Source organism: Schistocerca nitens, chromosome 6 (genome assembly GCF_023898315.1).
Source record: "Schistocerca nitens isolate TAMUIC-IGC-003100 chromosome 6, iqSchNite1.1, whole genome shotgun sequence".
NCBI classification, from domain to species: domain Eukaryota; kingdom Metazoa; phylum Arthropoda; class Insecta; order Orthoptera; family Acrididae; genus Schistocerca; species Schistocerca nitens.
The window spans coordinates 744849885-744876930 of NC_064619.1; positions in this window are offsets into that span (position 1 = coordinate 744849885).

Below are 27046 nucleotides of genomic sequence, written 5' to 3' on the forward strand. Positions count from 1 at the left end.
TTGTGGTTCCCCTCGGGAACGGAACTGTGTAGTGCGCGCAAATTGTGGTTGGCCTAGGTAGAAAAGGTGGAACCAAGAGTCAGTCGGGGACGAGCTACCAAACTGTGCACTGCCATGTAAAGATTTTATATTGTGCTGGTTCCGAGAGAGGCTTTTTCTGCTACTTTCCAATGCCTCGGATGGATGGGTAAATAGCTGGAACGATTCTGGAATTGGTATTCATCATCGCCACCAAGAAAGGCCAGAGTCCAGCAATTCTGTCTGCAAATCCGCCTACCAACATGCAGTTGCCACCACATTGCGCAATCACTGTAAAGGAGTACTATAATATTGTACAGTGAAGGATCAGCTTATTGGGTGATTTAGTGTGCACAAATATAAGGTAACTTAAAACTGAATTTATGTACCTACCTTGATTTTTTCCCTATCACAACACCTCTCAGGTTTCTCTCCGTTTGAAATTTGATTACCGAGTGTCCTAGTTTGTAAAAAAAAATGAAAGCCTCCAAACATTAAACAGTGTGGTTTGATCTTTGGTAATAAGAGAGTATTCAGGTTTACTGTGGATTTTCATGAACTTGTGGGAGGTAGTAAATGTAGTTTTGTGAAAACCTCCCATTGATGGAATTAGTCTAATTTATAGTTTTGTGGAGTTTCAAAGTCACCTATTTAATCATTTACTTGAAAGTAGAATACTTTGGTAATAAAGACAATTTGCTGTTTATTTTATAAATTAAAGTTCTTAAAATTGAGGCTTATAAAGTTTTGCAAAGTTAATGATCATAGTGCTACCTGTAGTAAATTTTAAAAGGTGAATCAGTTCGTGCAAATTTGCCAATATTGTGTTTCACTGGAGTAAAAGTGGAAAACTGCAACAATAGAAAATTATATCTTCATGATTGCTAAGTGTTTGTCTTTCTTGTGAACTGGAAGTGCATATTAATAGTAGAACAGGATCCACAGTATGTCTATTGTGCTAATGCTAGGTAACAAGTAACGGGAAGACCACTAATTATGAAAACCATAATTTCTTTATTCAAATGATAGTGAGAAGCAACCTGTTAGTGGATTCCAATTAACTTTCATTTTAAATAGTAAAGTATTTAACTGAGAGAGACTTAACCTATGTCCAATTTATGATCCTGCAGTGAATGTTAATAGTAATGTTATAAAGACCGTTCAGTTTGAACAAGCGCTGAAAGTAATAGTGTGTTGCGGTATCTGTTGTACACTCCTGGAAATGGAAAAAAGAACACATTGACACTGGTGTGTCAGACCCACCATACTTGCTCCGGACACTGCGAGAGGGCTGTACAAGCAATGATCACACGCACGGCACAGCGGACACACCAGGAACCGCGGTGTTGGCCGTCGAATGGCGCTAGCTGCGCAGCATTTGTGCACCGCCGCCGTCAGTGTCAGCCAGTTTGCCGTGGCATACGGAGCTCCATCGCAGTCTTTAACACTGGTAGCATCCAGCGACAGCGTGAACGTGAACCGTATCTGCAGTTGACGGACTTTGAGTGAGGGCGTATAGTGGGCATGCGGGAGGCCGGGTGGACGTACCGCCGAATTGCTCAACACGTGGGGCGTGAGGTCTCCACAGTACATCGATGTTGTCGCCAGTGGTCGGCGGAAGGTGCACGTGCCCGTCGACCTGGGACCGGACCGCAGCGACGCACGGATGCACGCCAAACCGTAGGATCCTACGCAGTGCCGTAGGGGACCGCACCGCCACTTCCCAGCAAATTAGGGACACTGTTGCTCCTGGGGTATCGGCGAGGACCATTCGCAACCGTCTCCATGAAGCTGGGCTACGGTCCCGCACACTGTTAGGCCGTCTTCCGCTCACGCCCCAACATCGTGCAGCCCGCCTCCAGTGGTGTCGCGACAGGCGTGAATGGAGGGACGAATGGAGACGTGTCGTCTTCAGCGATGAGAGTCGCTTCTGCCTTGGTGCCAATGATGGTCGTATGCGTGTTTGGCGCCGTGCAGGTGAGCGCCACAATCAGGACTGCATACGAATAGCAGAATGCATTGCTGCGAAAGGTGGATATACACTTTACTAGTGCCGACATTGTGCATGCTCTGTTGCCTGTGTCTATGTGCCTGTGGTTCTGTCAGTGTGATCATGTGATGTATCTGACCCCAGGAATGTGTCAATAAAGTTTCCCCTTCCTGGGACAATGAATTCACGGTGTTCTTATTTCAATTTCCAGGAGTGTATTTTCGCAAATAGTTTGTGCTGCTCTAGCTGTTAGCTTCAATCTGATGGTAAACATATGTATGTGTCAGAGTTCATTGCACTCGCGTGTGACAAAGTATAGGTTGTGTTTATCCGTTAAATTTACTAATAACTACATTCTTGAACAAGATTGTTAATCATTCTCTTGCCTAATTAGGCTGGCTACCGTTTCCTTTATCCGTCAAACAGTGCAGATAGGCAAAAATTGTTTGTTACTGTTCAAATATTTACGTAATTCTGACTTTCATTTCCGATAAGCCACCCCCGTTAGGTAAAACACAGTCAACATAACAAAGTTCCTCTCAGAGGGTAACACTGCTCTGTTGCTTTATACCATAATTGCATTAACAAGCTAGTTTTATTTCACGACCTGCCTCCAACTTTAAGGTTATGGTATAGCAGTAGCGGACAGGAGTGTTATACGTGGCTTTTCCGTGACAGGACTATTTGTTCTCTTGCGGCATAGCTCGTAATAAGCCGATCTTGGTATTTGATCGTACAAGCTACGTAAATGCTGTTGCAGTGTTATAACCTCCCGACATCCTTCCTCCGAGGCGGATGAATGGAATTTTTTTTTTTATTTATTTCTAGGAAGATATTATTAACTGCCCTATCCAAAAACTGAGTTTGTTTATTATTGTTACGTGTGCCCATTTAACAAGAGTTCTGCACATATCCTCAAGACGTATTTAAACTGCGGCCATATAGGCTGAATCTAATTCCGTCTTACGTGAGGCTTAATAAAGTACCTGAAGCAAGTGGAACACACTTCCGAATACGACGCGCCTTGCTCAGGGCCACAACGTACCAAGGAAGATTGCGAGGCTATAATCCGCATGCAGTATTTTACTATTGGTAAGTCACTAAGAACAACTACTTATACACCCAGAGAGTAAGTAGTAGACACGTAGGAGTAAATGAACGAGACAATAGTAGAAGTAACCGAAAGAAAATTACTAGATGACTGTTTGCGTCACAGTTAGCGCGTCACGTTGCCACTGCTTTTCCAAGTGCAGAAGAATGTCCGGGAAACTACTGAGAGGCTAACACCAGGCGGGTAATGGTAAAGTAACAAAATTACTGTTCTGACCCCTCCGTTACACGCACACCCTCATGTCGCTACCAGCAGAGCCTACGGCGATTGGCATGTAGGCCGCACTGACACGTGGTACACACTGAGGCGTGCGCGACCGTAGTGCAAGGTGTTTCCGTACGGTGACTTCGTGACAAGAGGGAAGACAGTGTGCACATAAGAATTGGAGCAGGCCCGTCCAGTGCAAACGACTTTATTACAAAGCGAAGTCGCGTCCATGTAGTCATAATAATTAGAAAAGGCCCGTACAGTGCAAATGACTTTATTACAAAGGGAAGAGGCTCCATGTAGTCATAAGAATTAGAAGGGGTCCGGCCAGAGCAAAACTAAGTCTGGGGGAAGGTCGGTAACCGCCAAAGTACGTAGCGGGGCATCCCCGCAATGTGACTGGTCACAACGACATGCGCACTGTTGCTGGCACCCCGCACAGAAAGTACTGACACAAGCGCAGTTGGTTACCGAACTGCAGTGTGTTGCACTTCGGCCTGGGCGCTGTTGCTGTCTCCGTACCTACTTTGACGGATACCACCCGCGCTCCCAAACCCGCGTTTGGACGTGTAAATCTGGCCGTATTAATAATATACAATTGTCGGAGGTCACTTGGTGCAGTGCGACATCGTACAGTTGTTCCTACTGTAATACAGCTGGTGTCGTTGTCACACACGAGAGCGACCACGCCCTCGGTTACTCCTTTAGTAACGTAGATTTATGTAGTGTGCAACCTTGTACATAAGTCAAACACCCCCCTGCGGGTTCGGGGGTTAGAATAGGCCCGCGGTATTCCTGCCTGTCGTACGAGGCGACTAAAAGGAGTCTCAAATGTTTCGGCCTTATGTGATGGTCCACTCTCGGGTTTGACCTCCATCTTTCTAAATTGATCCGAAGAGCGAGCCAATTGGAGAAGGGCGCCTTACATGGTGCACTGTATCCGTCGTGCATTAAGGCCTTTAGCCGACTTTTTCGTCGTTGCGATGGTGTCCCGCTCGTTTTCCGTCTCTTGGGCGAGGATACGTCCCTGGGTGCGATTACCACGCTGCACTCTGCAGTGTTGCTTTTAACTGCGACGACGACCTTGGACATTTTTGCACCTAAGATCCAGCACGGTAGCCAGTCCGTTGTGGTGGGGCCGCCATGTACCCTCTTGGTTGTAGCCCCCTGACAACACAGGGATCGCTCTACTGATGCCTGCGCTGTTAACTCCCCACGTATGCCAAGGAGTAAATGCCCGTCTCCCTGGGGCATCAGGACTCCCGGCAATGGCCATCCTGCCAGGTCGTTATTGCTGCGGCTGGGTGGCGCCCATGGGGAGGGCCCTTGGTCGGAGTAGGTGGCATCAGGGCGGATGACCCGCAATGAAGCGTGGTACATCATCTCTCGCTGGCGGCCAGCCGCCAGCAGTCTCTAAGCGTTCTCGGGCTCGATTTAATGCTCAAAAGTACGATCCGAAAACGTTCCCCTCTCTGGCCACGCCGTGGGGGGAGCGTAAGTCTCAGGATGGAGGTAATAGTTATTCGCCCCGATTCTTAGTTTGCACGAGAGCTGATGGGGAGTCTTTTCTATCCACAAAGCCTCAGTTCTTCGTCGAGCATTTAGAGGACAAGTTTGGGGAGGTGGAGGGCTTGTCCAAAATGCGATCTGTGTCAGTACTGATACAAACGGCATCCTCCGCCCAGTCACGCAGGTTACTTGCTTGTGAGAAGTTGGGGGATGTTCACGTTACCATTACACCACATAAGAGTTTGAATATGGTCCAGGGAGCTATTTTCCATAGGGACCTACTTTTGCAGTCTGACGACGAGCTGCGCGCCAAGTTAGAGCGTAGAGGTGTTTATTTCGTCCGGCGCGTTCATCGGGGTCCGAAGGACAATCAGGTTGCTACCGGTGCCTTCGTCTTGGTCTTCGAGGGTGTACATTACCGTAGAAGGTCAAGGTGATGGTCTACCGTTGTGACGTCAAGCCCTATATCCCTCCCCCAATGCGGTGCTTTAAGTGCTGGAAGTTCGGGCATATGTCCTCTCGCTGTACTTCTAGCCTCACATGTCGAGATTGTGGACGCCCATCTCATCCCGATACTCCATGTGCCCCACCTCCAATCTGTGTGAACTGTGTCAACTGCGGAGAGCATCATTCCCCTTGCTCGCCTGACTGCAAAGTCTTTCAGAAAGAGCGCAAAATCATGGAATATAAGACCCTGGACCGGCTGACCTATACTGAGGCCAAAAGGAAATATGACAGACTCCATCCTGTGAGAATGACATCTTCTTACGCAGCTGCTACAACAACTGTGCTAGCCGCATCAGTTTCGAGACTTCCAGCCAGCTCGATAAGCAGTACGACTCCTCCTGCGCCCTTGCCCGTGGGGGGCTCTACCCAACCGGTTGCTCCTGCACCACCTATCTCAGGAGCAACCTCCTCCCACCCATCGGGGACGTCCATCCCCGCTTCTCAGCCGGAGAAGCGTCTAACTTCTTCGGCTACTCTCGTCCGTAAGAGTTCCCTTGGGACCCTCCCCTCCCAGGGTTCCACCAGCGGGAAGGATGACGGCCGACAGTGGCAAACGTTCTCACCAGCGGCCGGGCGTAGGGCTTCACGATCCTCTTCCGTCCCGGGGACTGAATCGGTGAAACCCAAGGTTCAGCGAGAGAAGTCCAAGAGAAAGACCTCTAAGGCAAAAGAACTTGCGGTGGCACCAACCCCACCGCACCCTCCGCACTCTGCGTCTGAGGATGAGGTCGAGATTCTAGTGTCCGCTGAGGACCTCGATCTCGCTGGTCCCTCAGACACCATGGATGCCTCTTGTAACACGCCCTTTTATTTATTATTATTATATCCGCTCGTTCGCGGATCTGAATAGCAGCCCAAAATTAGATAATTAATTAATGTGACCGTGTACCTAATGGGCTGGCAATCGGATTGGACTGCTCAGGGGATGTTACATTCCGTATTGTCCTTCGCAAATACTGTAATACGTACTGTTTGGTGGTAAGAAGGACACAACACAGTTTCACAAACAAGATCTATATTCTTAGCAAAAGCACAAAATAAGGAGACAGCCACTGCCTTCGTCAATACACTGTTAATGACGGCTAATCTCAGCACAGGTTTCTTTAGTTATTCTTAATCGTCACACGCAACATCCAATCACTGTAATCCAAATAATGCCGGCGCGGTAGACGCGGAAGTTCAACATCGGCACTTAATATCACTGAAATCACTCTATAATTAAACTTTCTCACCTTCCCGTATAAGACTAACACAAAGGGGTTAAACCGCGGCGATGGCCACTCCCTTTGTTGATAATTTACATTAATTCAACTGCTGGCTTCTGCACAGCTCTGCCCGCCTCGCGGGAACCTATCACACCCTGACTCCGCCCTCTCCAACTAACTGCTCTCCGCCCAGTTCTTCCCGCCTCGCGGGAATCTACCCAAGCCGCACTCGGCACTCCGGTGAACCCCCTCTAGCTCTCGCGCCCTGCACACACTACTCGATAGTTGCCCTGTCGACCTGTGTGAGCGCAAACTTAGCAGTAAGGGCCTGCGGACCCCTTACATCCCCGCCCTCAAAAACTTCTTTTGAACCGCAGGCGAAAAAGAATCGGCAAGGGATTTAAAAACATGGTTACATTTGAACAAAACATGCAATACCAATAATTAATGGCCAGCGGAAGTGGCCGTGCGGTTAAAGGCGATGCAGTCTGGAACCGCAAGACCGCTACGGCCGCAGGTTCGAATCCTGCCTCGGGCATGGATATTTGTGATGTTCTTAGGTTAGTTAGGTTTAACTAGTTCTAAGTTCTAGGGGGCTATGACCTCAGCAGTTGAGTCCCATAGTGCTCAGAGCCATTTGAATCAATAATTAATGAATTTACAATTTGCAAATTAATCCTGGACTCCGGTAGTGGGCTGCCTCCACAACAATTTCTACCAAAGGTTATTACATCACATAAGTGGCATTGTCCAAATTTACAATTTTTCATCTCAACCAGCAATAGTCCTCTCTAATCCAATATCAAATGATAACACTCAACATATACACTCAAAATATTTACCTAAACACAGAACATATGAATACTACACTATCGTTTAGCTATTACAGGTTTTATATTCATTCTTAGATAGTCTTTGACATGAAATATGCAACTCTAATTGTAATACATCACAAAATCCAATGTAAATAAACACTTCCCTCTTTCAAAAGTCCATTTTACAGCTAAATGTCCTAACCATGTCTTAGCAGGTTTATTCGGGTCCTTATAGCCCTCACTTTTGACCGGACCTCACCTGGAGTGTCCTTCGGTTTTTCGATTCCTCCGCCTCTTCCTCGGAAATCAGACGAATGATTAATATGAATCCTTGGGTCATTACTCCCTTCTCTGTTTCGATCATTAGCTTGCTTGTATTTCTGTTATCTAATAGATTCCAACTGCTCCAGTATCTTCATTATGGCCTCCCTATCTTTGATTAGGCTCCTAGATATAGTTCCTTGCTTTTTCTGATTCAATCTTCTTTTTATTGCAGATACCATTACGTTATCATTCAGGGGTTGTTCCAAAATCTCGTTCCATTTCCACAAATGTTTGGCAAATTCTTCCGACGTTCCTTTCCAATTACTAAGTGGTCTGCATCGTAGTGGGTCCTCAAGTGCTGCACACTGACGACTTTTGGGCCAGCATTTCTTCAAGAATTTTCCTTCAAACTGACCATTATCCGTAGTCCCTTTCTTCCTCTTGATTCCACAAGTGAAGTCCTCACCTTCGATTGCAACCCACCGATCATCTTCTTCTCGCTGCACGGCTATGGCATTTCTCGGATTGACTGCCAATTGGTTTTGCTTATCTCCTATCCCCTCAACCACATCGTTGCATTGTTTCTGCATCTGCGTCACGTCGGTGATCTTTTCTCCCAATTCGGTTCTAGTTTCTTCGACATCGTCTTCTATCTTCTCTGTTAACTTTTCTTCCATCTTTTTCACGTCTCCCTGGACCTGGTCTATATTTGTCTGTAGCTTATTTTCTCTTCCGTCGACGTTCATCTTCAATCGTTCTGGTAACTCCTGCATTTCCTTCTTCAGATTACCTTCCATCTTTGTGTACGATGTTTTGATCTCATGTAAATCTTCCTTTAGTGATTCTCTCGTTTCTTGTGAACTCTTCTTAAATAATCCTCGTAAATCTTCCTTTAATGATTCTCCGAATTTTCGTACTATTTCTTCCCTTTCTTGAAAATATTTCTCTAATGATTCTCTTGTTTCTTGGGCGCTCCTCTCTATCAATTTGTGTAACCTTTCTTCCCTCTCTCTACTTTCTTGTGAATTTTTCTTTATCAAGTCTATCAACATCGACCACCTATCTGCATCCTCTGAAACTGGCCTAGCTCCCATCGTTTGTCCTGGTGTCTCAGGATAACTAGTTGAATGTGCTGATGGGCTTCCTAATGACAATCCACAATCACTGAATCCTGAATCATCTCTATCTTCCTGTCCTATCCCTTTCCTTTCAACTACTGCCTCACAGACCTGCTTATCTTCCGTAGACATGTTTGGTTTATTTTTAATGCCCAGGCAAGTAATACAAAATAACCTCCAATAACCCAAAACACTCCCAATTACCACGAAACTAATCAAACAGTACCTGCAGTCCTTTCATTTAATTCCCAAAATGATACAACATGCATGAGTACTGAACATAACAGCCCTCAAAAACCTAAATTTCCAGTAACAATTTCCACATACACAGTTTATGTAAAAATGTTTTAAACAGGATAATCATAACTCTCACAAAATCTATAAATGCAAATTCATCAAAACAATTATCATTTATACAATGCAGTGTGCACAAATAAGCATGCTAGACTTCATAGTATGTTTCACAACTTTTTTGAAATTACTGCAATTGAGCACTTTTCCTAATGTAAATATCAGTTAAAAACTGTTTATTTATTGCGAATATTGCACACTGAAATTTACTGTTATTTTAACCCGTCGTCTTCACTCACCAACCGACATTACCGCGAGTCGCGATGTTTTGACGTTTGAGATGGGCGTGGTTGTGCCGCCGCTGGAGCTCGCGTGAAGTTGAAGATCAGCTGCAAGGCGACGTAGTTCCCTGTCGGCCGCTCCGTGGCGCTGCAGGCGGGCGTAGTTCGTAGTTCGGCCGCTAGATGCCGGGACTGCGCTCGTTGTCTCGAAGTTGCGTCGCTCGCCGTGGTGTCGTGTGAAATCACCTCGCGGGTCGAAGCTCTTTGGTGCGACTGCTACACTGGTCTGCGTGACATCACTCACTAGTTGCGTCGCCACAATACATTATCGTCAGCATACCAGTTTATGGGTCCACACGAAACCGTCCGATTTTCACCGTTAAAAAGGCAATTTCGGTCAACATTTTACCACAAACACCTTTCTGACGACTTGTATGACGAAATCTTAGCTCGTTTTGCTATTTTACTGTTCACACGTGTCTTTCTTTTTTTCACAGTTTTTCGCGCGGATTTTCGCATTTGCACTTATACTACAGTTTATTGACGCTATTGTTCTATTTAATATGGCAAGAAAAACAGTTTTGTCACAATCGTAAGATATTATTACTTCGTATTGTTCAAAAAATGCACTGTTCCTTGTCGCGATTTTAACGTTCATGCACTGTCCCGATTCCACATTGAAAAATTAGTACGACTCGTCCGAAAATTGCACTTGTCCTTTCACGGTAAGCCAAGGGTGTAACACGCCCTTTTATTTATTATTATTATATCCGCTCGTTCGCGGATCTGAATAGCAGCCCAAAATTAGATAATTAATTAATGTGACCGTGTACCTAATGGGCTGGCAATCGGATTGGACTGCTCAGGGGATGTTACATTCCGTATTGTCCTTCGCAAATACTGTAATACGTACTGTTTGGTGGTAAGAAGGACACAACACAGTTTAACAAACAAGATCTATATTCTTAGCAAAAGCACAAAATAAGGAGACAGCCACTGCCTTCGTCAATACACAGTTAATGACGGCTAATCTCAGCACAGATTTCTTTAGTTATTTTTAATCGTCACACGCAACATCCAATCACTGTAATCCAAATAATGCCGGCGCGGTAGACGCGGAAGTTCAACATCGGCACTTAATATCACTGAAATCACTCTATAATTAAACTTTCTCACCTTCCCGTATAAGACTAACACAAAGGGGTTAAACCGCGGCGATGGCCACTCCCTTTGTCGATAGTTTACATTAATTCAACTGCTGGCTTCTGCACAGCTCTGCCCGCCCCGCGGGAACCTACCACACCCTGACTCCGCACTCTCCAACTAACTGCTCTCCGCTCAGTTCTTCCCGCCTCGCGGGAATCTACCCAAGCAGCACTCGGCACTCCGGTGAACCCCCTCTAGCTCTCGCGACCTGCACACACTAGTCGATAGTTGCCCTGTCGACCTGTGTGAGCGCAAACTTAGCAGTAAGGGCATGCGGACCCCTTACACTCTCGTACGGGTACTGAATCGTTGGCAGTGAGTGAACAAGCGGCGTAAATTGCCTGCCCAGTCCTTTCAAGCCTTTCTCAGCCATGGACACTATCATCCGCCAGTGGAACTGCAGCGGTTTCTTCCACCATCTAGCTGAGCTCCGCCAACTTATCAGCCTTCACCTTTTCCTTTCCCCCTGCGGGTTGAGAGGTTACAATAGGCCCGCGGTATTCCTGCCTGTCGTAAGAGGCGACTAAAAGGAGTCTCAAATGTTTCGGCCTTATATGATGGTCCCCTCTCTGGTTTGACCTCCATCCTACTAAATTGTTCCGAAGAGCGAGCCAATTGGAGAAGGGCGCCTTACATGGTGCACTGTATCCGTCGTGCATTGAGACCTTTAGCCGGCTTTTTCGTCGTTGCAATGGTGTCCCGCTCGTTTTCCATCTCTTGGGCGAGGATACGTCCCCGGGTGCGATTACCACGCTGCACTCTGCAGTGTTGCTTTTAACTGCGGCGACGACCTTGGACGTTTTTGCACCTAAGATCCAGCACGGTAGCCTATCCGTTGTGGTGGGGCCTCCATGTACCCTCTTGGTTGTAGCTTCCTGACAACACAGGGATCGCTCTACTGATGCCCGCGCTGTTAACTCCCCACGTATGCCAAAGAGTAGATGCCCATCTCCTTGGGGCATCAGGACTCCCGGCAACGGACGTCCTGCCAGGTGGCTATTGCTGCGGCTGGGTGGCGCCAGTGGGGAGGGCCCTTGGTCGGAGTAGGTGGCATCAGGGTGGATGACACGCAATGAAGCATGGCACATCTTGTCTTGCTGGTGGCCAGCCACCAGCAGTCTCTAAGCGTTCGAGCGCCCATTTTAAAGGTAACGTTTATGACCCCAAATCGTTCCCCTCCCTCGCCACACCATGGGAGGAACGAAAGGCATTGAATGAAAGTGAGACGTATTCGTCCAGATATCTTGTCTGCACCAGAGCTGATGGGGAATCCTTTATATCCATGAAGCCTCAGTTCTTTGTAGAGCATTTAGAGGACAAGTTTTGGGAGGTGGAGGGCTTGTCCAAGATGCGGTCCGGATCGGTGTTGATAAAAACGGCATCCTCCGCCCAGTCGCGGGCCTTGCTCACTTGTACTAAGCTAGGGGATGTCTCCATCACTATCACGCCCCATAAAAGTCTGAATATGGTCCAGGGCATTGTCTTCCACAGGGATCTCCTTTTACAGTCCGATGACGAGCTGCGCGCCAACTTGGAGAGCTGCGGTGTCCATTTCGTCCGGCGCGTCCACCAGGGTCCGAGGGATCATCAAGTTGCCACCGGTGCCTTCATCTTGGCCTTCGAGGGTGACACGTTACCTGAGAAGGTCAAGGTGATGGGGTACCATTGTGATGTCAAGCCATATATCCCTCCCCCGATGCGGTGCTTCAGGTGTTGGAAGTTCGGCCGTATGTCTTCACGCTGTGCTTCCGACCTCGTCCGTCGCGATTGCGGTCGGCCATCCCATCCTGATCATCCCTGTGCCCCTCCTCCAATCTGTGTGAACTGTGTTGCACACCATCCGCCTTGCTCGCCAGACTGTCCGATTCTGCAGAAGGAGCGGAAGATCATGGAAATCAAGACTCTCGACCGCCTGACGTACACTGAGGCGAAGCGGAAATATGATCGGCTTCATCCAGTGCGCATGACAGCTACTTATGCCACAACTGTCACTCCTGCTACAGTTCCATCCGCTCCAGTCAGCTCTCAGAGGCGCAGTCCCACACGTGCCCCCTTGATGGTGGGGGAAACTAAACCCACTGTTGCTCCTGCTCCATCTACTTCAGGAGCAACACCCCCCCCCCAACCATCGGGGACATCAGTTCCCCCTTCCCAGCTGGAGAAGCGTAAGACTTCTTCGGCTACTTTCGCAAGGAAGGGGTCCCTTGGGGACCTCCATTCACAAGTTCCGACCAGCGGCACAGTAGACACCTGCAAGTATCTGAAACAACCACCGGTCGCTGGTCGTAGGGCGTCGCGGTCGTCTTCAGTCCCTGTCCCACCGCAACCTTCTCACTCTGCGTCCGAAGATGAGGTGGAGATTCTGGCGTCCGCAGAGGACCTGGATCTCGCCAGTCCCTCGGACGCAATCGATGGCTGTTGTACAGGTTGTGACTCAGTAGCAGCAGGGGCCCCAGAGGGGTAATCTGCCTCCCCGGTCCCTTCACGCCTTTCCCATCCATGGCCAATACCATCCTCCAGTGGAACTGCAGCGGTTTCTTCCACCATCTAGCTGAGCTCCGACAACTTATCAGCCTTCATCCTTTCCTTTGCATTGCCCTGCATTAAACTTGGTTTCCAGCAATGCGAACCGCCGCCCTCCGTGGCTATCGGGGTTATTTTAAGAACCGGGCAGCTTATGAAAGGGTGTCTGGTGGCGTCTGCATATATGTCCTCAACTCTCTTCACAGCGAGTTTGTACCTCTACAAACAGCTTTAGAGGCTGTCGCTGTTCGGGTGTGGACGCCACAGGCTATTACCGTCTGCAGTATTTACCTTCCACCAGATGGTTCTGTCGCGCAGCATGTCCTGGCTGCTCTGATAGCTCAACTGCCGCCACCTTTCTTGTTGCCGGGTGATTTCAATGCCCACAACCCTCTATGGGGTGGGACTGTCTCCGATGACTGCGGTCGTGCCGTGGAGCGTTTGTTGGCTCAGCTCGACCTTAGCCTCTTGAACACCAGTGCTCCCACGCATTTCAGTGTGGCCCATGGCTCGTTCTCGGCCATCGATCTCTCTCTTTGCAGCCCCGGACTTGTCCCATCCCTCCACTGGCGAGTGCATCCTGACCTGTGTGGTAGTGACCATTTTCCCATCTATTTGTCACTGCCCCAGTGTCATTCTGCTTGTCGCCCGCACCGCTGGGCTCTCCACAGGGCTGACTGGCCAGGTTTTACTTCAGCGGCAACCATTGAGTCTCCCCCACAGGGTGACATTGACGAGGTGGTCCATGTCTTAACCACGTCAATCATTTCGGCGGCCGAGGCTGCCATCCCCCGCTCTTCTGGACTCCCTCAGAGGAAGGCTGTACCTTGGTGGTCGCCGGAGATTGCTGAGGCTATTCGCGACCGTAGGCGGGCTCTCCTGCGTCATAGGTGGTAACCGTCTCTCGAGACCCTCATCGCCTTTAAGAGGCTCCGTGCCTTCGCCCGTCGTCTTATTACACGGCGTAAGCAGGAGTGCTGGCAGCGGTATGTCTCATCCTTGGGCTCCCGTGTCTCCCCCTCGCTCGTGTGGTCCCGGATCCGGCGGATTTATGGACACCAGACCCCAATGGGTGTCCCTGGGATCTCCTTGGACGGCGCTGTCTGCACGGACGCTGCCGCCATTGCTGAACACCTTGCTGCGCACTTTGCTAAGAGCTCTGCGACTGCAACTTATCCCCCCGCCTTTCGCTCTCTCAAGGAGCGAGCCGAGCGGACGCCGTTATCATTCCACACGTGTCGTTCTGAAACATACAATGCTCCCTTCAGCGAGAGGGAATTACTCGCTGCCCTCGCCGATTGCCCTGATACAGCACCAGGACCAGACTGCATCCACGCACAGATGCTTCGCCAGAGACCTATCCTCACCATCTTTAACCGCATTTGGAGTGAGGGCGTGTTCCCGTCGCAATGGCGAGAGGGTCTTATCGTCCCCATCTTGAAACCCGGTGCGGACCCACTGGCGGTGGACAGTTATCGTCCCATTACCCTCACCAACGTTTTGTGCAAATTGCTCGAATGTATGCTGGGGCGGCGTCTGTGTTGAGTCCTTGAGTCGCGCGGTCTCCTCGCTCCATTCCAGGGTGGCTTCCGTCGGGGCCGGTCTGCAGTGGACAATTTGGTGCGGCTGGAATCTGCATTCCGCACAGCCTTTGCCCGACGTCAGCATCTCGTTGCTGTCTTTTTTGATTTGCGGAAGGCGTATGACACCACATGGAGGCATCACATCCTTGCTACGTTACATGTGTGGGGTCTTCGTGGTCAGCTCCCGGCTTTTCTTCAAACCTTTTTATTGCGCCGCTCTTTCCAGGTGCAAGTGGGTGCCGTCTTAAGTTCATCTTATATACAGGAAAATGGGGTCCCGCAGGGCTCAGTGTTGAGCGTCTCCTTATTTCTAGTGGCCATTAATGGTCTGGCTGCAGCCGTGGGGTCGTCGGTGTCTCCTTCTTTGTATGCCGACGACTTCTGCATCTCATTTAGCTCCACAACTACGGGAGTCGCCAAACGCAGGCTGCAAGTAGCCGTTCTCTAGGCAGCATCATGGGCTCTGACTCATGGTTTTCAGTTCTCTGCAGCCAAGACTCGAGTTATGTACTTCTGCAGGCGTCGGACGGTCCACCCTCATCCTGAACTTTACCTCGACGGGCACCTGCTTGAAGAGGTGGACACTTGCCGCTTCTTAGGACTCGTGTTTGATGCCCGGCTCACATGGGTTCCTCATGTTACTCAGATGAAGCAAAAGTCCTGGTGGCACCTCAACGCCCTCCGCTGCCTGAGCCACACATCTTGGGGTGCGGATCACTGCACGCTGTTGCAATTATACAGAGCCCTTGTGCAGTCCAGGCTTGATTATGGGAGCCTGGCCTATGGGTCTGCATCGCCCTCAGTGTTGAAGTTGTTAGACCCCATACACCACTGTGGGGTTCGGCTTGCAACTGGCGCTTTTCGTACCAGCCCCGTGGATAGTCTACTGTTGGAGGCCGGGGTTCCCCCGCTGCGGATTCGCCGCCATCGACTGCTCGCCGACTATGCTGTCCACGTGCAATGCTCGCCCGGTCATCCCAATCATCGCCTGCTTTTCCCTGCCATGGTCCTCCATCTGCCCAAACGGCGACCTAGGTCTGGGCTTTCCATAGCTGTCCGCGTCCAGTCACTGCTGTCGGAACTAGGGTCATTCCCTCTTCTGCCTCCCTTCCGGGTCCGTGCACCTACGCCTCCCTGGTGTTTGCCCCGGCCGTCCGTCCGTCTGGACTTGGCACAGGGACCCAAGGACTCGGTTCCGCCTGTGGCCCTCCGTCACCGTTTTCTTGCGCTCCTCGCCTCATTTTCGGACTGTGAGACTGTCTACACTGATGGTTCCCTGGTTGATGGTCGCACTGCCTACGCTTTTGCTCACGCTGCCCATGTTGAACAGCGCTCCTTGCCGGCTGGCTGCAGTATTTTTAGTGCAGAGCTGGTGGCCATTATGCGCGCTCTTGAGCAGATGCGTTCCTGCTCAGGTACGTCCATCGTCATCTGCAGTGACTCCCTGAGCAGCCTCCAGGCCATCGACCGCTGCCATACCTCTTCTCCTCTGGTGTCCTCTATTCAGGAGTCTGTTTCCGCCATTGCCCGTTCTAGTCGTTCGGTGGTCTTGGTTTGGACGCCAGGTCATGTTGGCATCCCGGGGAACGAACGTGTTGACAGGCTGGCCAAAGGGGCGATCGACGCCCCAGCTTTGGAGATCGGCCTCACGGCTCGCGATCAGCAGCTGGTGTTGCGCCGCAAGGTGCTTGGGATGTGGTCTGCTGAGTGGCGAGGCATGACAGCCTGTAATAAACTGCGGGCTGTCAAGGAGACGACCGATGTGTGGCACTCCTCCCTGCGGTCTTCTCGCAGGGACTCTGTCATCCTGTGTCGGCTCCGCATCGGCCATACCTACCTGACGCACGGCCATCTTTTGCGTCAGGAGGATCCCCCCTGTGTCGGTGTGGGTCCCGGCTGACGGTCGCCCACATCTTGTTAGAGTGTCCCCGACTGCGCACCCTCCGGCAGTCTTTCAATCTAACGGGCACTTTGTCTTTCGTTTTTATGTGACAATGCCTCCATGGCTGACGAAGTTTTAAATTTAATGCGTGGTAGTCCTTTTTATGGTTCCATTTAGAGAGGTCCTGCACCTTTCCCTTTGTGTGTCTCTTGTCCTCGAGTCTCTCATATTTGGTTGCAGATTTTAGTGTGTAGTCGGTTGGTTGACTCTTTCCCTTTTTTGTTGTCGTGGTCAGTCAACCAGTCTCCGGTCTTCTTCTTTTGTTCTGTTTCTTTTTGTCTGGTGTCTTCGTGTCTGTAGTGTTCGTTACCGCATTTGTGTTCTTTTTGGGCCTGGGGGGGAGTCTCCTTCCCCTTGGGGTTTTACCTGCTTTGTGCATTTATGTCTCGCATGTTTTTGGAATGGGGGACTGATGAACTTAGCTGTTTACTCCCCCTTAAACATCCCAACAACCACCACCACCACCACCACTTGGCACAAGGACCCATGGACTCGGTTCCGCCTGTGGCCCTCCGTCACCGTTTTCTTGCGCTCCTCGCCTCATTTTCGGACTGTGAGACTGTCTACACTGATGGTTCCCTGGTTGATGGTCGCACTGCCTACGCTTTTGTTCACGCTGCCCATGTTGAACAGCGCTCCTTGCCGGCTGGCTGTAGTATTTTTACTGCAGAGCTGGTGGCCATATTGCGCGCTCTTGAGCATATGCGTTCCTGCTCAGGTATGTCCATCGTCATCTGCAGTGCCTCCCTAAGCAGCCTCCAGGCCATCGACCGCTGCCATACCTCTTCTCCTCTAGTGTCCTCTATTCAGGAGTCTGTTTCCGCCATTGCCCGTTCTTGTCGTTTGGTGGTCTTGGTTTGGACGCCAGGTCATGTTGGCATCCCGGGGAACGAACGTGTTGACAGGCTGGCCACAGGGGCGATCGACACCCCAGCTTTGGAGATCGGCCTCACGGCTCGCGATCAGCAGCTGGTGTTGCGCCGTAAGGTGCTTGGGATGTGGGCTGATGAGTGGCGTGGCCTGACATCCCCGAATAAGCTGCGGGCTGTTAAGGAGACGACCGATGTGTGGCGGTCCTCCTTGCGGGTCTCTCGCAAGGAGTCTGTAGTCCTGTGCCGGCTCCGCATTGGGCACACATGGATGACGCATGGCCACCTATTGCGACGTGAGGACCCACCTTTATGTCGCTGCGGCTCCGTTTTGACAGTAGTCCACATTTTATTAGACTATCCACTTTTAGTTGTGCTCAGGCAGTCGTTCCCACTGCCTGACTCGCTCCCTGCCCTTTTAACGGATGACTCTGCTATGGCTGACTTAGTTTTACGTTTTATTCGGGCAGGGGTTTTTTATCATTTAATCTGAGTGTCTCTGTTTTATTTGATTGTTTTGTGTTGATTCTGGGCTTTGGCCTACGGTTTTAAACTCAGTTTTTAATGTGTTTTCGGTGGTTGGCTTTTCCTTTTTTTTGTTCCTATGGTCGGCCAACCACCGTGATTTTATTTTGTTTTGTCTGGTCCTTGTCTACGTTTCTTTTGTTCTGTGTCGACTGTCTCCTATTCTGTTGAACATATTTTTTCTCTGTAGGTATTTTTAGTATTTTGGAAAAAGGGACCGATGACCTCTGCAGTTTGGTCCCTTTCATCCGTAAACCAACCAACCAACCAACCAAACGCCCACGTCCAGGAGAACGGCGTGCCACAGGGTTCTGTTTTAAGTGTCTGCCTGTTTTTAATAGCCGTTAACGGGCTCGCTGCGGCCGTGGGAATTTCTGTCTCCGCTTCCCTGTACGCTGACGACTTCTGCCTTTACTACAGCTCCATTGGCATTGCAGCTGCTGAACGTCAGCTACAGGGCGCATTCCGCAAGGCGCAGTCCTGGGCTGTAGCTCATGGGTTCCAGTTTTCGGCAGCCAAGACCTGCATTTTGCATTTCTGCCGGCGACGTACTGTCCACCCGGAGCCGCAGCTTTCTCTTAACGGCGAACTTCTTTCAGTGGTGGAATCAAACAGGTTTTTGGGGGCGGTTTTCGATGCCCGGTTGACTGGGCTGCCTCATATCCGGCAGCTGAAACAGGCGTGTTGGCGGCATCTCAATGCTCTGCGATGTTTGAGCCACACCCGCTGGGGCGCCGACCGATCTACCCTGTTCCGGCTCTACCAGGCGTTAATCCAGTCTCGTCTGGATTATGGGAGCCTGGCTTATGGCTCAGCTTCCCCATCTGCGTTGCGGGTGCTGGACCCAATCCTCCATAGCGGGATACGCCTTGCCACTGGTGCTTTCCGCACCAGCCCTGTGGACAGCATACTAGTGGAGGCAGGTGTCCCTCCACTGCGGATACGACGCCAACAATTACTGGCTGCTTATGCTGCTCATGTTTTTAGCTTGTCCAGGCATCCAAATTACCATGTCCTGTTCCCGCAGTCAGTCATCCATCTGCCAGACCATCGGCCCCGGTCGGGTTGTCCGATCGCCATACGCGTCAAGGAGCTTCTCTTCGGGCTTGGGTTTTTTCCTGTTCCACCTCCTTTCCGGGCACCTCTGCGTACACCCCCGTGGTGTGTTCCTTGGCCTTGCCTTCGGCTCGACTTGGCACAGGGCTCGAAGGACTCAGTCCCTCCAGAGGCCTTCCGCCGCCGCTTTTATTCCATCCTGGCCATGTATCAGGGCTCTGTGATTGTTTACAGTGACGGTTCGATGGTTGCTGGTCGTGTCGGGTATGCGCTAACTCTAGGGGACCATTCCGAACAACGTTCCTTGCCGGATGGCTGCAGCGTTTACACTGCTGAGCTGGTTGCCATCTTTCGTGCCCCAGAATATATCCGCTCCTGCTCAGGTGAGTCCTTCGTTATCTGTTGCGATTCCCTGAGCGGTTTACGAGCTCTCGACCAGTGTTTTCCTCGTTCTCGTCTGGTGATGGCTATCCATGAGTCCCTGCATACTCTTGCGCGCTGCGGCCGCTCTGTGGTCTTCGTGTGGACCCCAGGCCATGTTGGGATACCTGGCAATGAGAATGTTGACCGCCTGGCGAAAGAGGCCACTAGTAAATCATCTCTGGATATTGGCCTCCCGGAGACTGATTTGCGGGCAGTCTTACGCCGCGAAGTTCTTTCGCTTTGGGACGCTGAATGGCGCAATCTGCCCACGCCCAACCAAACTCCTACAATCAAGGCGACGACGACTGTGTGGCTGTCGTCCATGCGGGTCTCCCGCAAGGAGTCTGTTGTCCTCTGCCGGCTGCGCATTGGGCACACTCGGCTTACATACGGCCACTTATTGCGCCGTGAGGACGCGCCTGTATGTCGCTGCTTCTCAGTTTTCTCTGTGGTCCATATTTTATTGGAGTGTCCGCATTTAGCTGTGCTCAGGCAGTCGTTCGCACTGCCTGACACACTCCCTGCCCTTTTTACAGATGTCTCTGCTGCGGCTGACTTAGTTTTAAGTTTTATTCGGGCAAGGGGTTTTTATCATTTAATCTAAGTGTTTCTGTTTTATCTTCTAGTTTTGTGTTGATTCTGGCCTTTGGCCTCCGGTTTTAAACTGATTTTTTAATGTGTTTCAAGTGGTTGGCTTTTCCTTTTTTATTTCTATGGTCGGCCAACCACCGTCACACTCTGTGTGATTTTAATTCGTTTAGTCTGGTCCTTGTCTCAGTTTCTCTTGTTCTGTGTCGTCTGTGCTCTCTTCTGTTAATCGTTTTTATTCCCTGTGGTTGTTTTTAGTACTTGGAAAAAGGGACCGATGACCGTAGCAGTCTGGTCCCTTTAATCCCAGAAACCAACCAGCCAACCATAAGTCAAACATGGTGGATAAGCAGTACAACACAGAAGTTTTAAATACACTGATAGGCTAGAACATTGTGGCCAACTCCCCACCACGACGTTAGGTGCCACCTGATGACGTTGCGGTCACTCGACGCCGTAACATAACCATGTAAGCGGAGCAGACGTGCACGGGGGATCATCCTAGCGAAGGTATGAGCTGAAAATGGGGAAATGCATTGAGATAAACGACCCCACGAACAATGTACCTTGCCGTTGGTGGCGAGGCTTGCGTGCCTCAGCGACACAGATAGCCGTACCATCGGTGCAAAGACAACGGAGCGGTATCTGTTGTGAGGCCAGACAAACGTGTGGTTCCTGAAGAGGGCAGCAGCCTTTTCTGTAGTTGCAGGGACAACAGTCTGGATGATTGACTGATCTGGCCTGGTAACATTAACCAAACCGGCCTTACTGTGCTGGTACTGTGAACGGCTGAAAGCAAGGGGAAACTACAGCCGTAATTTTTCCCGAGGGCATGCTGCTTTACTATGTGGTTAAATGATACTGGCGTCCTCTTGGGTAAAATATTCCGGAGGTAAAATAGTCCCCCATTCGGATCTCCGGGCGGGAACTACTCAAGAGGACGTAGTTATCAGTAGAATGAAAACTAGCGTTCTACGGATCGGAGCGTGGAATGTCAGATCCCTTAATCAGGCAGGTAGATTGGAAAATTTAAAAAGGAAAATGGATCGGATAATGTTAGATATAGTGGGAATTAGTGAAGTTCGCTGGCAGGAGGAGCAAGACTTCTGGTCAGGTGAATATAGGGTTATAAATAAAAAGTCAGACAAAGGTAATACAGGAGTAGGTTTAGTAATGAATAAAAAAACAGGAACGTGGATACGCTACTACGAACAGCATTGTGAAAGTATTATTGTAGCCAAGATAGACACGAAGCCCACACCTACCACAGTAGTACAAATTTATATACCAACTAGCTCTGCAGATGATGAAGACATTGAAGAATTGTATGACGCAATAAAAGAAATTATTAAAATAGTTAAGGAACACGAAAATTTAATAGCCATGGCGGACTGGAATTCGATAGTAGTGAAAGGAGGAGAAGGAAAAGCAACAGGCGATTCTGGACTGGGGCTAAGGAATGAAAGATGAAGCCGCCTCGTAGAATTTTGCACAGAACATAACTTAATCATAGCTAACACTTGGTTTAAGAATCAGGAAAGAAGGTTGTCGACGTGGAAGAGGCCTGCACATCCTGGAAGGTTTCAGATACGTTATATAAATGTAAGACAGAGATTTAGCAACCAGGTTGTAAATTGTAAGACAGTTCCAGGGGCAGATGTGGACTCTGACCAGAATTTATTAGTTATGAGGTGTAGATTAAAACTGAAGAAAATGCAAAAAGCTAGGAACTTATAGAGATGGGACCTAGAGAAAATGAAAAAAAAAACAGAGATTAAAGAGAGTCTGAGACAGAGCGTTAGGGAACGTTCACACAGGGGAAAGAAATACAATAGAAGCAGAATGGGGAGCTTTGAGAGAGGACACAGTGAAGGCAGCAGAGGATGAAGTAGGTAAAAAGACGAGGGCTCGTAGAAATCCTTGGGTAACAGAAGATATATTGAATTTAACTGATGAAAGGAAAAAATATAAAAACACCGTAAATGAAGCAGGCGAAAAGGAATACAAACATCTCAAAAATGTGATCAACAAGAGGTCATATGTTAGGATGTAGAAGCATATATCAGTAAGGATAAGATAGATACTGCCTACAGGAAAATTAAAGAAATCTTTGGATAACAGAGAACCACCTGTACGGATATTAAGAGCGCAGATAGAAAAAACCAATCCTAAGCAAAGAAGGGAAAGTAGAAACGTGGAAGGAGTATGTAGATCGTCTATCCAAGGCCGATGTACTTGAGGGCAATATTCTTAAAATGGAAGAGGACGTAGATGAAGATGAAATGAGAGATATGACAGTGCGTGAAGAATTTGATAGAGCACTGAAAGACCTAAGTCGAATCAAGGCCCCGGGAGTAGACAACATTCCATTAGAACTACTGATAGCCTTGGGAGAGCCAGCTATGACTAACTCTCCCAAGTGGTAAGCGAAATGTATGAGACAGGAGTAATACCTTCAGACTTCGAGAAGAATATAATTATTCCAATTTCAAAGAAAGCAGGTGTTGACAACTGTGAAAATTACAGAACTATCAGTTCAATAAGTACCGGTTGCAAAATACTAACACGAATTCTTCGCAGACGAGTGAAAATATTGCTAGAAGCCCACATCGGGGAAGATCAGTTTGGAATCGGTAGAAATGTTGGAACACGAGAGGCAATACTGACCCTCCGACTTACCGAAGAAGATATGTTAACGAAAGGCAAAGCTACAATTCTAGTATTTGTAGACTTAGAGAAATCTTTTAACAGTGTTGACTGGAATACTTTCTTTCAAATTCTGAAGGTGGCAGGGGTAAATACAGGGAACGACAGGCTATTTACAGTTTGTACAGAAATCAGATAGCATTTATAATAGTCAAGGGGCATGAAAGGGAAGCAGTGGTTGAGAAGGGAGTGAAGCAGGGTAATAGTCTTCCCCCGATGTTATTCAATCTGCATACTGAGCAAGCAGTAAAGGAAACAAAACAAAAATTTGGAGTAGGAATTAAAATCTGTGGAGAAGAAATAAAAGCTTTGAGGATTGCTGACGGCATTGTAATTTTGTCAGAGACAGCAAAGGACCTGGAAGATCAGCTGAATGGAATTGACAGTGTCTTGAAAGGAGGATATAAGACGAACACCAACAAATGCAGAATGAGGATAATGGGATGTAGTCGAATTAAATCAGGTGATGCTGAGGGAATTAGATTAGGACATGAGACACTGACAACAGTAAATAAGTTTTGCAATTTGGGGTGCAAAACAACATAAAATGTAGACTGGCTATGGCAAGGAAAACGTTTCTGAAGAAGAGAAACTTGTTAACATCGAGTAGATTTAAGTGTTAGGAAGTCTTTTCTAAAAGTATTTGTATGGAGTCTAGCCATGTATGGGAGTGAAACACGGACGATTAACAGTGTAGACAGAGAATAGAAGCTTTCGAAATGTGGTGATATAGAAGAATGCTAAAGATTATATGGGTACATCACGTAACTAATGGGGAGGTTTTGAATTGAATTGGTGAGAAGAGAATTTTGCGGCACAAGTTAACTAGAGGAAGGGATCGGTTGTTAGGACACGTTATGAGGCATCAAGGGCTCACCAATTTAGTGCTGGAGGGAAGCGAGGGGAGTAAAACTCGTGGAGGGAGACCAAGAGATAAATATACTAAGCAGATTCAGGAGGACGTAGGTTGCAGTATTTATTCGGAGATGAAGAAACTTGCACAGGATACAGTAGCATGGAGAGCTGCATCAAACTAGTCTCTGGACTGAAGACCGCAACAACACAAACGACTTTGATACAGGGCAGATTAGTATTCGTATTAAGTAGAACCTGTGAACGAGTTATTCAAAAACGACGAAGCTGGTCGAATATTCACATGCTACTGTCGCGAGCATCTACGAGAAGTGGTAGAAGGACAATGAAACTACCAATAGGGGGTAAATAGGTGGCATCTAGCACTCTTCACAGAACGTGGGGGTTGGAGGTATGACTGCTCTGTAAGGGAGGATAGGTGGTGATCTCTATGGCATTTGTGCCGAAAGAGCCCAATGCTGGTGCGTGCACAGCTCTTTCGGAGCCCACCATATCCATACACTGTTGAACACTGTGCTCCGAAGGAAACTATCCTACGTGTTCAGATGTTGACCCAATAACATCGTCAGTTACGATTAGTGCGGGCACGGGGCCGTCGGGATTCGACCGCCGGTCAATAGAAACCTGTCGGCTCGTCTGGTAAATCACTAGGTTGATCGTCCTCTGAAACGCTGTAATCGAGGTGAACGTCGGCTCGAAACGTGCAGCGCTACTCGGAAGCAGACTGCTGGGAGCAGTATTATGTTATGGGAGAAATTTTCCTGCACTTGCGTGGAAGCTGTGGTAGTAATCGAAGACACGCTGACAGCTGCGAACCACCTGCATCCCTTCATGCTTAATTTTCTCCCCGACTACGATGGCATCTTTCAGCGGTATAACTGTCCGTCTCTCGGAGCCAGAATCGAACTACAATGATTTGAGGCGCATTATAGTGAACTCACGAGACCAAATGCACCTCAAGTAAATCCTATGGGACCCATCCGGGTCGCTATAGGGCGCCCTTACAGGGTACGCAAATCAGTGGTCCGTTATTTAGGCGAGTTACATGACCTTTGCGTGGACATCTAATGCTCCATACCTCCACAAACCTACCAACAAACTGTCGGATCCCTGATGCTCAGAATCTGAAGTATATTTCGTTTCAAAGACGGACAAACTAGATATTAAGCAGGTGATGGAAACGTTATAGATTGGTTATGGAGGGAAGTGGCAAGCGCAAAAATTGTGGACGGAGAACAGAGGATAAATATAGTAAATGGATTCAGACTGATGTAGTTTACAGTAGCAAAGCGCAGATGAAGAGGCTGGTTCCGGATAGAGTAGAGTGGCAGATTACATCAAACCAGTCTTCCGAAGACTGAAGACAACAACAACAACAACATAGGAAAGCCCAAGAACTGCGTTACTAGATGCTTCAGACCCGCCAGTATTTCGCGCATGTCGACGGAGGAATATTATCGTCGAGAACCGGATTATGCACGGCTTAAGATAATGTAAGAGTTGTAATGGTAACTATAATTCAAGAGCAGGCATTCACAGAGGTCCTGTGTGGGCTGTAATTATCGTATGACAGCGAAACTAATGCGTTAATGTGCAACCGATTTATGCCGGAAAAAATTTGTTACAATTTTTCCCACCAGGTCTATATGTGCCGCTGTGAACGCAAGAAAGACGAATGGGAACGTTTCCATATGTAATGGATTACGCACAGCCACGGGCAGAAAAAGTCAAACAAATGATAAAGGCCCTCTGGGGTATTCCGTTCAAAGAAAAACCGACTGACAATGAAGATGCTTGTGAATCCACAACACACCGTCACACTGGAAAGTGCATAGACTTTTCGTGCACAACACGTGGTTTAACAGCTCTCCAAATTCGGCACTATTGTGCATTCAAACCTGTAGTGTAAAATGTTGTTCGTCGCTTTACAGAATACTGCCCGGCCACATGTCATCAACTTCATTCCGTGCCAGAAGCCGAAAAGCAAATTGTAAATGTTGCTGCTGATCACGAGGTTTCAGTTGAATTGCTGCACCGTCTGGATCTTGTACGGTTACCAATGTAAAATAGACCGCAAAACTTTCCTTATTGTTGACCATGGGATGGGCAACTCTGGTGACGCTGCACAACCACTAGCACTAGCCGGGACACGTGCTGCATGGCCAGGTCACAGCAACAGCAACTTCGTCAATATCTTCCACCGGGATAGGACGGCTTCCTCCCGTAGCTGCCGCACCAAGCTCAACCGTGTTTTCGAATTTCTTTATCATCTTCTTTACACCGTTTCATGAAATACACGATACTCATTCAATGCAGCACTGTAGTCACTGTCGTTTACATAGAACAGTTTCAATAACAGACCATGGTCTGTCTTCTAGATAGCCATACTGCTCACTAATGTTATGGCTGTCATAGAAACAGCGCCCAGCGCCAGATTTGCACCTGGTGGACACTAATTTCTCTACGTTCCACATTAACGCATTGAAATATGTGCCAAGTCTCGCTAACTGCGGCCCACATTGGGCCTTCGTGAGTAGCTACACTTTAATTAAAATCACTCGGTACTTTAGATTTAACAGACCATGTGACATTCGCTATTTTTGGCTTCATTAAAACAGCAAATAGTTAATACTTTCAGCCAGAAGGCAAATACTTGTTTATAAAGAATGATAATACTTGTTTATATAGAATGATTAATGTATAATAGCGGTGGTGGAATTTCCTAAATAATGTAATTCGTCGTCTTTGGGCGGCAACATAAACAGAAGAATACGGATAGATATGCGATCCTTCACTATTTTGTTCGCTGGAGAACAAATGAAGCCTTGAGCGCTAAACACTTGTACTGTTTTTCTTAAGTAAGATACGTGGCGCTTTGATCTAATTTTTTACTAGATAAAGAAAAACGTGTTCCGTCTAAGTTTGAGTGAATTGTAAAAAGAAGAACTGTTATAACTTATCGTGACGACGCACGAGCGACTCAAGAGGACAATGGCTATATAAAAGAGCGCTCAATGGACATGAGACGGACATAAAAACCTACTGTCAATGTTGTACGATATATGTTTTAGTTATAATAAATATTTGTTCTGGAAATTTTGAATCATTTAGCAGTGCTCATACCAATAATCTCCTCAGTATTATTTTCATTTTAATTATGCATTTTGCTAAGTTTACAGACACCAAGATCAGAAGTCCAATGTGCGTGTTACATTGACAGAAACAATCTGTTTTATCGTCTTGTTGCATCAGCTTTAATACTGAATTTCCCTTTTGTGTGATGTTACAATTGTTTTTGCGCCCTTAAGAACTTCCTGGTCCCTTAGGAAATTGTTTCGTCATAACAGTAGCTTCACGACCGGGTATGATCGTATCTACGATCATGAAGTAATTGGAAAGACGACAGTGCAAGTTCTTAATCAATAGCGCGGTAGCT